This window comes from Equus quagga, chromosome 14 (assembly GCF_021613505.1).
Source record: "Equus quagga isolate Etosha38 chromosome 14, UCLA_HA_Equagga_1.0, whole genome shotgun sequence".
NCBI lineage: Eukaryota > Metazoa > Chordata > Mammalia > Perissodactyla > Equidae > Equus > Equus quagga.
The window spans coordinates 94,452,917-94,464,683 of NC_060280.1; the positions used below are offsets into that span (position 1 = coordinate 94,452,917).

Sequence of the window (11,767 nt, forward strand, 5' to 3'; positions counted from 1 at the left end):
TCGGAACATGTGAACTTAACCGCTGCACCACCAGGCCAGCCCCAGATGTCCCCTGTTTTTTTTTTTTTTTTTTTAAAAGATTTTTTTTTTTCCTTTTTCTCCCCAAACCCCCCCGATTCGGAACATGTGCTTCGTTGTGGGTTCTTCTAGCTGCGGCATGTGGGACGCTGCCTCAGCGTGGTCTGATGAGCAGTGCCATGTCCGCGCCCAGGATTCGAACCGACGAAACACTGGGCCTCCTGCTGCGGAGCGCGCGAACTTAAACACTCGGCCACGGGGCCAGCCCCCCAAGATGTCCCCTTTTTATAAGGACATCAGTCCCACAGATCAGGGGATGAGGGTCCACCCTAATGACCTCATTTTAACCTCCTCAGCTCTCTAAAGACCCTGTCTCCACAGACGGTCACACTCTGAGGTCCTGGGGTCAGGACACCAACTTGTGAATTGGGGGCGGGGGTGGGCTTGGGGGCAGGGACACCATCCAACCCACAACACCTCCTCAAAGCGGTCACAAAACCCGAGCCTGGTGGTCTCAGCTCCACGGTCACCTCCTCCAGGAAGGCGCCCTGGCTGCACCAGCCAAAGTCCCCCCGCTCTGGTCCCCAGCATAGCGCCTTTGGGGGGACTCTGTGAGTTTCTCCCTCTCTTTGGGGGGAGCGGGGCCCTCTCCGTGTTGGTCACTGAAGCCCCCCCAGGCCTGAGAACAGCCCATCTGCCATCAAGTGGCTTCAAACATGTTTGTGGAGTGGATCCCGTGACTCAACGTGCCCCGTGGGTCCCAAGAGGGAAGGACCCGCTCTCGGGCGCGGTGACACGTCCGCCCCGTCTCTCATCAGCTCGTGACTTTCCCTTTTGGGGAACAACGGCTTTCTGGACAGGGCGCCACCCTCGGCTCAGCAACAAACCGGCTATGACATCACAAAGTCCCTTCTCCTCCCCGCTGAGACTCGGTTTTCCCGTCTGTGAAACGTGACGGTTGATGGAAAGGTTACAGACGGCCCCCGCCAGGTCAAACATCGGGTTAATGTTCAACCCCAGGGGAACGCTGGCCCGGAGTAGCGTCTGGTTGGAGTCGGGGCCCAAGACGAGAATGTCCGGGGAGACGCCCACCGGGTAGGGGGCCGCCCCATCCGCATGGGAGCGAGGTCGGCCGTGCTGAGTGAGAGTCCAGACAGCACCGAGCCTCGGTTCTCCTCAGCGGGAACACGACTCTGTTCCAGAATTTCCTTCTTGCAGCGGCCAGAACACCTTCGAACCCTCGGATCTCCAGCAGAATCTCCAGGTTAGCAAATGCTTGAGGTCCCCTAGACCCGTGTATGACAACCTTTGGCAGAATTTAACATTTCTTTTTCCATGGTCTTCTTCTTCTTTTTTTTTTTTGCTGAGGAAGATTCTCCACTTTTTTTTTTTTGCCCATCTTTCTCCACTTTATATGTGGGTCGCCACCACAGCATGGCTGACGAGTGGTGTAGGTCTGCATCCAGGAGCCGAACCCACAAACCCAGACCACTGAAACAGAGCATGCAGAACTTAACCACCATGCCACCGGGCCGGCCCTTACATTGCTTTTCTTTTTTATAATTACCTTCTACTGGGGCATCTGAGGCTGGTCTCCATGAACCATCCCGTTAGAAAGCATCTTCCTAAAATAAATTTATCGAAGAAAAGTAGCAAAGTTGACAATAATGCCAAAGATGGAGCTGAACTTTTTTCCTTCCAGAAATGTATCTTAAAAGGAAACGTTGTAACACTGGGGTAAATCGAAAAACAGCAACAGTATCGGGTGCCCCAAACTGATACAAAGGAAAATAAACAATGTTACTAAATTCGGGGCGCGCCTGTGGCCCGTGGAAGAGCCCGGATTAGGTGACTCTTAATAAGAGATTAGCGAACAGGCGGTAAAGACACGGCAGCACCCAATCCGAGTGTTTCTAAATGGAACCAGAAGGTTGAAAAGACGGTTGAAAAGGAAGTAATTTTGTCCCTTTCATGGGGTTGCGTTTTTATATGCAATTTGCAAGCACGCGTGGGGAGCTCACTCTGGGCATGAAATCCGCTGGACGGCCCCATTCTCTCGGACCTTCTTTCTTCCAGAAAAACAACCCCACTGCCCTGGGCCCAGCTTCCGGGTCTAAGCGAGTCTGATCAGAACCAGAGCTAGCTATTGTATTATCTGCTTTTTTTTTTTTTTTTTTTTTCCTGAGGAAGATTAGCCCTCAGCTAACATCTGCTGCCAATCGTCCTCTTTTTTTTGCTGAGGAAGACTGGCCCTGAGCTCAAATCCATGCCCACCTTCTTCCACCTTATATGTGGGACGCCCACCACAGCATGGCTTGATGAGCGGTGCCATGTCCACACCCGGGATCCGAACCTGCAAACCCCGGGCCTCCAAATCGGAACATGCAAACTTAACCACCGTGCCACCGGGCCGGCCTCTATTACTTGCTTTTTTATTATTACCGTATAAAGGCAATTTTGAACAATGTTAGGGACAAAATCCTTTTCCCCTAAGAAATCTTTCACTGACCTAAACCAGGGGGTCAGCAAACTTTTCCCACAAGGGGACAGACGGTAAATATTTTCAGGTCCGCGGGCCAGAGCTGCATGAAAGCTGCCACAGACGGTTCGTCAATGAATTTGCCTGGCCGCATGCCCGTAAATCTCCTTTTATGCACATTGCAATTTGAATCCTATATACGTTGCATGTGTCATGAAATGTTCTTCTCTTTGTGATTTTTTTCCCCAACCAGTTAAAAAAAAAAAAAAGCAAAAAAAAATCTTTCGCTTCTACCAAAATGGGCCCGGGGCTGGGTTTGGTGGGCAAGCCGTCCTTTGTCAACTCTTCGTCTGGACGATGGTCGCAGGTCCAGCGGACGTTTCATCATTGGAAGTTTTGAATTAGCGCCTTTTTTTAGGAGTGATCCTTTCATAAACATTGACTCGTCCACGGAAGCGAGTTTGGAGAAGTCCACGCCGTCTATGCAGCCGGGAGGCACAGACTCCGCTCCCCACATTTCTCCTGAGAGTTAGTTCTTAATAATTTTACATGTGTTCAGTTTTCTTTGGACACAATTCATTTTTACCCAATAGCAGGTTTGAAATCCAGTCCCGCACCGCAGAGCGACATTCCGGTCAAGGACGGGCCGCGTAGACGGCGCTGGTGCCCTAAGTTGCAGCCCGGGCGCGGGGTCGGCGGCGCCGTCTCTGTTCGTGTCCGCGCGCTGCGGTGTTCGCGCAACGACGAAACCGCCTAACGACGCATTTCTCAAAACGTGTCCACGTCGTCAGGCAACACCCGACTGCAAACGAGGACAACCCGGGGGGTTTGAAGCGCGAAGAAATAGATTTGGAGCCGCTTTGCTCCCTTTATTTTATCTGACCGCTTGGAGGTCCTATTTTTGCTTAAAATTTTAAACAGCGGGCTCAGCGGCAAATTATCCTATTTTTATTTGGTCAGCTCAAATGTTAATTCAAACACGGAATATCTTGACTGAATTTGAGCCAGATCTTCAAAGCGGAAATGTCTTTCTCTCTCTCTCTCTTTTTTTTTTTTTTTTTTTGAAGATTAGCCCTGAGCGAACAACTGCTGCCCATCCTTTTTTTTTTTTTTTTTTTTGCTGAGGAAGACTGGCCCTGAGCTCACATCCGTGCCCATCTCCCTCTACTTTCTATGTGGGACGCCCACCACAGCATGGCTGCCAAGCGGTGCCATGTCCACACCCGGGACCTGAACCAGCGAACTCTGGGCCGCCGAAGCGGAACGTGCGCACTTAACCACTGCGCCACCGGGCAGGCCCCTTAAATAGTCATTCTTATTTGATTATTTACTTGTTATGAAGCTGTAATGCTGTTATTTATTACTGCAACAGACCAGTATGTAAAGATAAGGTTTTCTTTTCAAAAAAATTTATTAGTGGAGTTAAAAAGTATTCATTTGTGACTTTTCTTCCTCTTTTGGACTTTCACATTTATTTTATGCATGTTACTGGCATGATTATATATGTGGCGTGCAATGAAAGAAAAAAATTCACTCTATATTTCTTTTCTGGGTATTACCATGATTTGTTGTTTTTCATAACTATTATTGAAACTTTTCGTCATATACAGGGGGAGTGTTACAACAAGACCTACTGTGGGTAGACAAGCCACCGCATTTCCTCTCTTCATACCTGGTACCTAGCAAGTGTCAAATAAATATTTATCCCCATCAATACCGCAGTGACAAGCTCCGCCCCCACAGGCGGTCTTTGCACAGACAGCTAAGAGCGGTCTTTGCATTTTTAAACGGCTAAAAAATATAGAAAGAATTACTTCGTGACACAGGAAAATTACACAAAATTCAAATTTCAGCCTCCAAAAATAAAACAGCGCTGGCGCACAGCCACGCCCATTTGTGACTTGCTGTCTGTGGCTGTTTTGGAACCAGAAGGGTCCCCCCAGGCTCACAGACTCAGATCCTCCTCCCCCTTCTACCTGCCCAGCATCCCTGGTGGCCCCTCGGCGTCCCCCCTGAGGCTGGACCTGAGGCGGGGGGAGACTGAGGCCGACTTTCCAGTCCCTGGTGCCCCCTTGTGGACCCCACGAGCAACTGCCACCTCCACCTCAACCTCCTAGGAAGTAGGAAGTCATCTGTGTGGCCCCTCCTTGCCCTGACTTTGCCCCCTGCCCCCTGCCAACGTCCCCAGGGCCTCCCCCTCCCGGGGCCACGCTCCCACTGTGCCACCATGGTTTACACGCCTGAAGGGCTCTCCGCGAATTAAAAATCCCTCTGAGGGGCCGGCCCGGTGGCACAGTGGTTAAGCGCACACGTTTTGCTTTGGCGGCCCGGGGTTCCCTGGTTTGGATCCCGGGTGCAGACATGGCACCGCTTGGCAAGCCATGCTGTGGTAGGCGTCCCACATATAAAGTAGAGGAAGATGGGCACGGATATGAGCTCAGGGCCAGTCTTCCTCAGCAAAAAAAAAAAAAAGGAGGATTGGCAGCAGATGTTAGCGCAGGGCCAATCTTAAAAAAAAAAAAAAGAAAAGAAAGAAAAGAAATCCCTCTGAGCTGGCGTCAGAGATGTCAACAAATTTAAACAGCGTCGTTACTTTCCAAAGCCCCTCCTGCATCTATTACAACTCTTCATCTGTGCTTTCTATCTGCGTGCACACCTCGCGTCGGTGTAGCCCCCCTGCCCTACGTTCCCCTGAAGTATTTCAACCCGCGGCGTTGCACGTGACGTCTGCAGGAGCTGGCTGGTATTTCACAGGAAAGAAACAGAAGGACAGAGGAGGAAAGTGACAACTCCGCTCAGGCTAACAGAGACTGCAGGGGCCCGAAACAGAGACAACTCGGCGGTGCGCTGGAGTGGCCGGGTGGGCTCTTGCTGGCGAGATCCAGGCACGCACATCCCTGTCTGACTCCGGGTTCGATGACATCGAGTGGGTAGCTTGAAATTGGCCACATTGGGGGCATTTACACCACAGGAATTGGCAGATGCGACAGATTAGGGGTTTGCATCCTCTGAAGAGCTGTCTACACGTCCAGCAGCCCACCCCCCAGACTCAGGCCACCTCGAGGCATCTGATTCTGCGGCCAGCGCCGGCGAACGCTCTTCTCTCCACATTGCATCTCAGAAGGACGGTTCTCCTGGGAGGAGGCGTCCACGCCAGCTGCACCCAGGGGCACTGGAAGGTAAATTACGCCCCTGGAGAGCCTTCATTCATTCACTCATTCATTCATTCACCCCTCAAATATTTATCGAGCATCTAACATAATAAGCCTTTATGGATTCCTTCTCCCAGGAGAGCGATGCTTGCACCTCTGTCCCCGAAAACAGGACGCAGCGATCGTTTACAAGCTCGGCGCTCTCTCTCCAAGACGTCAGCCGGGAGCTGTTGGATCCACGGTGAACGCTCTCGGTTCCCGCAGCAAACGCAGCGAGGCCTCCCGCTCCGGCCGCCATTTGGAGAAGTCTGGCCTTGTTTCTGCAGTTGACGGCTGAAGGCTTGAAAATGGCTTGTCTATCCAACTGCCCTTCCGATGGTTCCACGTGGGGGTTTCGAAAGCATCTCAGACTCAACGTGGCCGACTGAGCTCCTGCTCTTCCCCCAAACCTGCTCCTCCTGCGGTTTCACTAAACGGAGGCTCCATCCTTCCAGGTGTTCAGGTCAAAATGTTGGCTTGTCCCTGAGTTTTCTCTTCCTCTCTCAGCCGCACATCCCTCCATTGGCAGTCTTGTCGACTCTGTCTCGCTCACTCCGTTCCAGTCACCCGGGCCTCCTCACGCTGTTCCTCTAATATGCCAGCCACAGCCCTGCCCCAGGGCCTTTGCACGGTCTGTTTTCACTGCCACAACTCTTCCCCGACATATCCAAAGGCAGACGTGAGTAGTTGCGACAGACGCTGCCTGGCCCTCAAAGCAGAAAATATTTACAATCTGGTCCTTTACAGAAAAAGTTCGCAGAGCCCTGCTCTAGTGCCAAAGGAGGAAATCATGTCACCAGAGGGGAAACTGAGGCCCAGAGGGTCAAAATGAGTTTTCCAAGGCCCCGCATTTCTGAGGGGCTCCTCATTTGTCAAATTGTCTAAACAGCATCTCACGAGCTTCAGAGGAAACAGCAATCACACTGACCAATGTCTCCATAAGTTGAAGGCCACCTGGGTGTGCAGAGCTTGGTAGAGAAGTCTGTGCACACCCATCTGATCTGGCCAAGCCCGGGAGATTTTTTAATTGCCGCTGTAAAAAAAAAAAAAAAAAGGCATTGCTTTTTCTAGAAACCTTGAGTTTGGGACTTTGATCGGAGCGTTACGACATGGCAGCGAAACCCAATTTTGACTTCCTCTCTTCTGGAGGCGTTTTCCCGGCACAGTTGGAGGGGGGTGGCAAAATGCACCCCGCATCCTCAGAGACAGAAAGCAGAGCCCTGGTTTCCAGGGGCCGAGAAAGGAGGGGAATTGGCACCGAGCGCTAATGGGCGTGGGGTTGCTTTTGGGAATGATGGAAAATGTCCTGGAATGAGATGGTGGTGATGGTTGCACAGCACCGTGAATACGCTAGAACCCACTGAACTGTGCACTTTAAAAGGATACATTCTACATTCCGTACAGTATGTCTCGATAAAAAAAAATTTTAAAAGACGATGCCCCTCTGTTTGTTATTAAATAATAGTGCTGTGAAATAAACAAATAACGGGAAAGCGAAAAAATAAATCTCGCCTATAACCCTCCCCTCCTCTAGTCAAATTCCCTTTGTTTTCCCGCATCCCCTCCTGGTTCTTGTTCATCCGGATGGATCCCTTTTTGCACAGCTATAACCATCCATGGGTCAGGATGCAGCACAAAATTATTTTTAAAAACTAAATGTTTGTAACTCTGCAGCGACGGATCTTATCTCGACTTACTGTGGTCATTTTGCAATCTATGCATAAGTTGGATCATTACGTTGTACCCTTGAAACTAATATAATGTTGTATGTCAATTATATCTTAATAAAAAAATAAAAGCAATTGAGAAAAAAAAGAAAGCCTGGGCATGGCGCCCCCTATGGAGCTCTGTGCGTTTGCGCATCTTCTCCCCGAGCTGGCGCATTCTCTCCCCACCCCGCAGCCCTTCCTCTCTCTGACTAACAAAGGACTGGGACCAATGTTGACGCAGAGAGCATCACAAGACATTTTTGTTGAATGCAATAATTAGTAAATATCCACATCCTCTAGGACCCATCTTTCTGTCTGGCAGAGAGCCGATACTCAATAAATGTCAGCTGAATGAATGCATGCCCCCTGGACCACGGAATATCTCGACTCTCCAATGTATAAAGGTAGTGGTGTGCTGGTCAAGGTTTAACAACCGGCTCTCTGGGAGGGGAATTTCTATATGTCCATATCGCTCATATATCAGGTATATTGCACATATGTAATATACATCATTATACAATGCGTATCTATATTTATTGTAACTGTTACCGACGTAAAGGATGTGTAGCATGCAATTCACAAATAATAGTAAAATATGCAATACTCCATTCTAAGTTCCACACAGCCACTTGATCTTCAAAGGATATTTTTGTTGATTTTTGCCAAACCCTTGTGTCCGTAGCCAACTTATGGTTGCAAATAACGGCACGAGGGTAGTTCTGACTTGAATGCCGGCAATATTTTCACTTACGTTAATAAGTAACATGAAAGTGAAGAGACGTATGAGGGAATTTCACTTGTTCACTAAGAAGGAGAACGCCATCTTCGATAAATCAGATAACAGCTTGTGAATACTGGAAAAATATTTCCTCTTTTTGGTGTGTGTGCTATTCTATAGACAGGACACATTTTAAAGTTTAATCTGCACTATTCTCTTTTCTCCATCACTTTTTTAAAGCCTAAACCGGGGGTCGGGACCCTACGGCCCTCTGCTTGTTTGTGTCGATAAAGTTTTATTGGCACACAGCCGTGACCATTTAGTTGGTTTTGTCTATGGCCGCTTTCTCACTACAACCATGGAGGTGAGTTGTTGCAACAGAGTCTGGAGGGCCCACACGGTAGAAAATATTTACCGTTTGATCCTTCACCAAATAAGTTTTCTGACCCTTGATCTAAACTATCAAAACACAACAAATCAAGCCCTCACTTGGGGCGTTTGCCAATCTCCGGAGTGTACATACTCCCACGACGGCCCATTTGAAGCTGCCCATGTGACGCCAATGGTGCAAAGTTGAAAAGATACACAGTGGTTCCGCATCATATCCTATTTCTGCCAAACAGATACAATAACAAAAATAGATGAAAATAAAATTAAAAGGATACATAATAGCAAAATATGATATAATCAGGAAGGAATGTTTTGAGTATTTATTACCTTGTTAAAAAATTGAGGTTTGGGGGCCGGCCACGTGGCTGAGTGGTTGAGTTCGCACACTCCACTTCAGAAGCCCGGGGTTTCGTTGGTTCGAATCCTGGGCGTGGACATGGCACTGCTCATCAAACCACGCTGAGGCGGCGTCCCACATGCCACAACCAGAAGTACCTACAACTAGAATATACAACTCTGTACGGGGGGTTTTGGGGAGAAGAGGGAGAAAAAATATACATTAGTAACAGATGTTAGCTCAGGTGCCAACCTTTTTTAAAAATGGAGGTGAAATTCACTGACACAAAATTAACCATTTCAAAGTGAACAATAAAGCTGCATTTAGTAAATTCACAATGTTTTGTGACCACCGGCTCTATCTGGTTTCAAAACATTGTCATCACCCCAAAAGGAAACCTAGTCTCCATTAAGTAATTGTTCCCCATGCCACTTCCCCAGCCCCCGGCCCCACCATCTACTTTCTGTCTCTATAGATGTGACCCCTATAGCGACCTCCTGTGGGTGGAATCACACAGTAATTGTCCTTTTTTGTCTGGCTTATTTCACTGAACATAATGTTCTCAAGGTTCATCCATGTCATAGCAGGTGTCAAGATTTCCTTCCTTTTCAGGGCTGAATAATATTCCACAATCTGGATGGACACATTGTGCTTATCCATCAACCATCAATGGGCACTTGAGTTGCTCCCCCCTTTTGGCTGCTGTGAATAAAGCTGCTGTGAACATGAGTGTACGAGTGTCTGTTTGAGCCCCTGCTTTCAATTCTCTTGGGTATATGCCCAGAAGTGGAATTCCTGGGTCATATGATCCATTTTTAATTTTTTTGAGGAACCGCCATATTGTCCTTCTTGGGTTATTTTTTTTTTTTTTACCTTTTTACTTTGAAACAATTTTAGGTTCACACAAAAGTTGTGAAAAATAGTACAGAGAATTTATCTGTACCCTTCACCCAGCTTCCCCCAAGGATAACACCCTACATAACCATAGAACACCACCAAAACAGGGAATTCACACTGGCACCATAGACATTATTCTGGTTTCACCAGCTCTTATATGTGCTCGTTCTTTTGGTACATGGATAGCTCTGTGAAAACTTGTCACATGTTTAGATTTGTGTAATCATCACCATAATCAGAATACAGACCATTGCCATCACCACAAGGAAAATCCCTCATAGTCACAATCTTCCCCAAATCCTGACCCCTGGCAATCTCTGATCTGTTCTCCTTTACTACAATTTTGTCATGAAAAAGATGTCATATGAAGGAACCATGAACTGTGTAACTTTTTGAGACTTCTTGTTTCAGCCAACACAATGCATTTGAGGTTTACCCAAGATGATGTGTGTATCCAGTTTGTCCTTTTTTATTACTGAGTAGTATTCCACTGTGTGGAATTAGTCCACCTTTTTTTTTTTTTTTTCCGCTGAGGAAGATTTGCCTGAGCTGACCTCTGTGCCAATCTTCCTCTGTGTTGTATGTGGGTTGCCACCACAGCATGGCCACCAATGAGTGGTTTGGGTCTGTGCCTGGGAACCAAACCTGGGCTGCCAAAGTGGACTGTGCTGAACTTAACCACTAAGCCACAGGGCTGGCCCCATAATTGTTCTTATTCATTCAACCCAAAACTCATTTATCAATTCCCCCAGTGAAAGACATTTGGGTTGTATCCAGCTTTGGGTCTACGACAGATAAAGGTTTTATGAACATTTGTGTTCAGGTTTTGGGGTGAACATAAGAGTTCATTTCTCTTGGGTAAACACCCAGGAGTGGATAGCTGGGCCGTACGGTAAGTGTACATTTAACTTTGTAAGAAAGTGCCAACCATTTTCCACCTGGCATTCCCACCAGCAACATATGATAGTCCCAGTTGCCCTGCATCCTCGTCAACACTTGGTATTGTCAGCCTTTTAAATTTTAGCCACTGTAACAGGCATATGGGAGTATCTCACTGTGGTTTTAATTTGCATTTCCCCAACGACTAATGATGCTGCACCATTTTCATTTTATAAAAATGGTGTCATAGAAAGCCTTCTGTAATTTTATGTTTCTAAGGCTTTTTTACATTGTTGTCATTTGTGTGTTTTCTGCTGCCTGGTACGTCCTTGTGGATACTAGAATATGGTTTTCCATTCTATCATCCGTGAGTATTTGTGTAGTTTCCAGATTTTCGCCATTGGGAACATCAGTGTCTGTGCCTCCTAGTTATACAACAGCAAGAGTTTCCCAGGTTGTACGCCCAGGCGTTGAATTCCTAGGTAGTAGGATACTCAAGACAGTGCCCAATTGCTTTCCCAGGGGGAAAGGTCCGCGGCTCCTTCAGTTAACCCATTGCACAGGTGGGAGAGAGAAATTTCAGGGTGCAATGGGAGATAGGAGCAGAGCGCACATGTGACATTCATAGTGGGTTGTGCCAATGCAAGACAAACGTCACCTCAGATTGAATCTCTCAACAAAGCTATTAGAGATTTATTTCTCGGTGGAAAGGAAGTGGTTAAGGAGACACCAAAGTATCTGGATCAGAGAACAGACGTGCGAAGAAAGCGGGGATTGGAACCAACAATCAGCAGGGAGCTATGTAGCAGGGAGAGGCCACAGGGCCAAAGGTGCTCACCAGTCAAGACAGAGAAGGAGTGGAGGACGGAGCCTGTACTGTGACCTCGATAATAAAAGCTCATGTTCCATGACAAGCGTGAAGAATCAGGTGACTAGCAGGAAATTTACATCTCTGAGGACAGGAACCCTCCTTTCATTCATTCAAGGAGCCTATAAGGAAGAAACATCAGCTAGATCCCAGGAGCTGATCTGGGAGAGAAGGAGACAAATTCAACATCTTCCTCGCCTTGCAAATATTTAGAACTAGTGGGGGAGGCATCGTGAAACAGCCGTGACATGAATCAGAAGGCAGCAAGAGCCGCCAACCAG

At 47.8% G+C, this 11,767-nt stretch overlaps 1 long non-coding RNA gene across 1 annotated transcript; it reads left to right on the forward strand.

The window, feature by feature from the left end:
- The first annotated feature begins 5,000 nt into the window (after positions 1 to 5,000).
- LOC124225106 (uncharacterized) lies at positions 5,001 to 7,503 on the forward strand. The gene is made up of 2 exons (XR_006884991.1): positions 5,001 to 5,676; positions 5,787 to 7,503. It is a non-coding gene; the product is annotated as an uncharacterized LOC124225106 (long non-coding RNA).
- Positions 7,504 to 11,767: the final 4,264 nt, after the last annotated feature.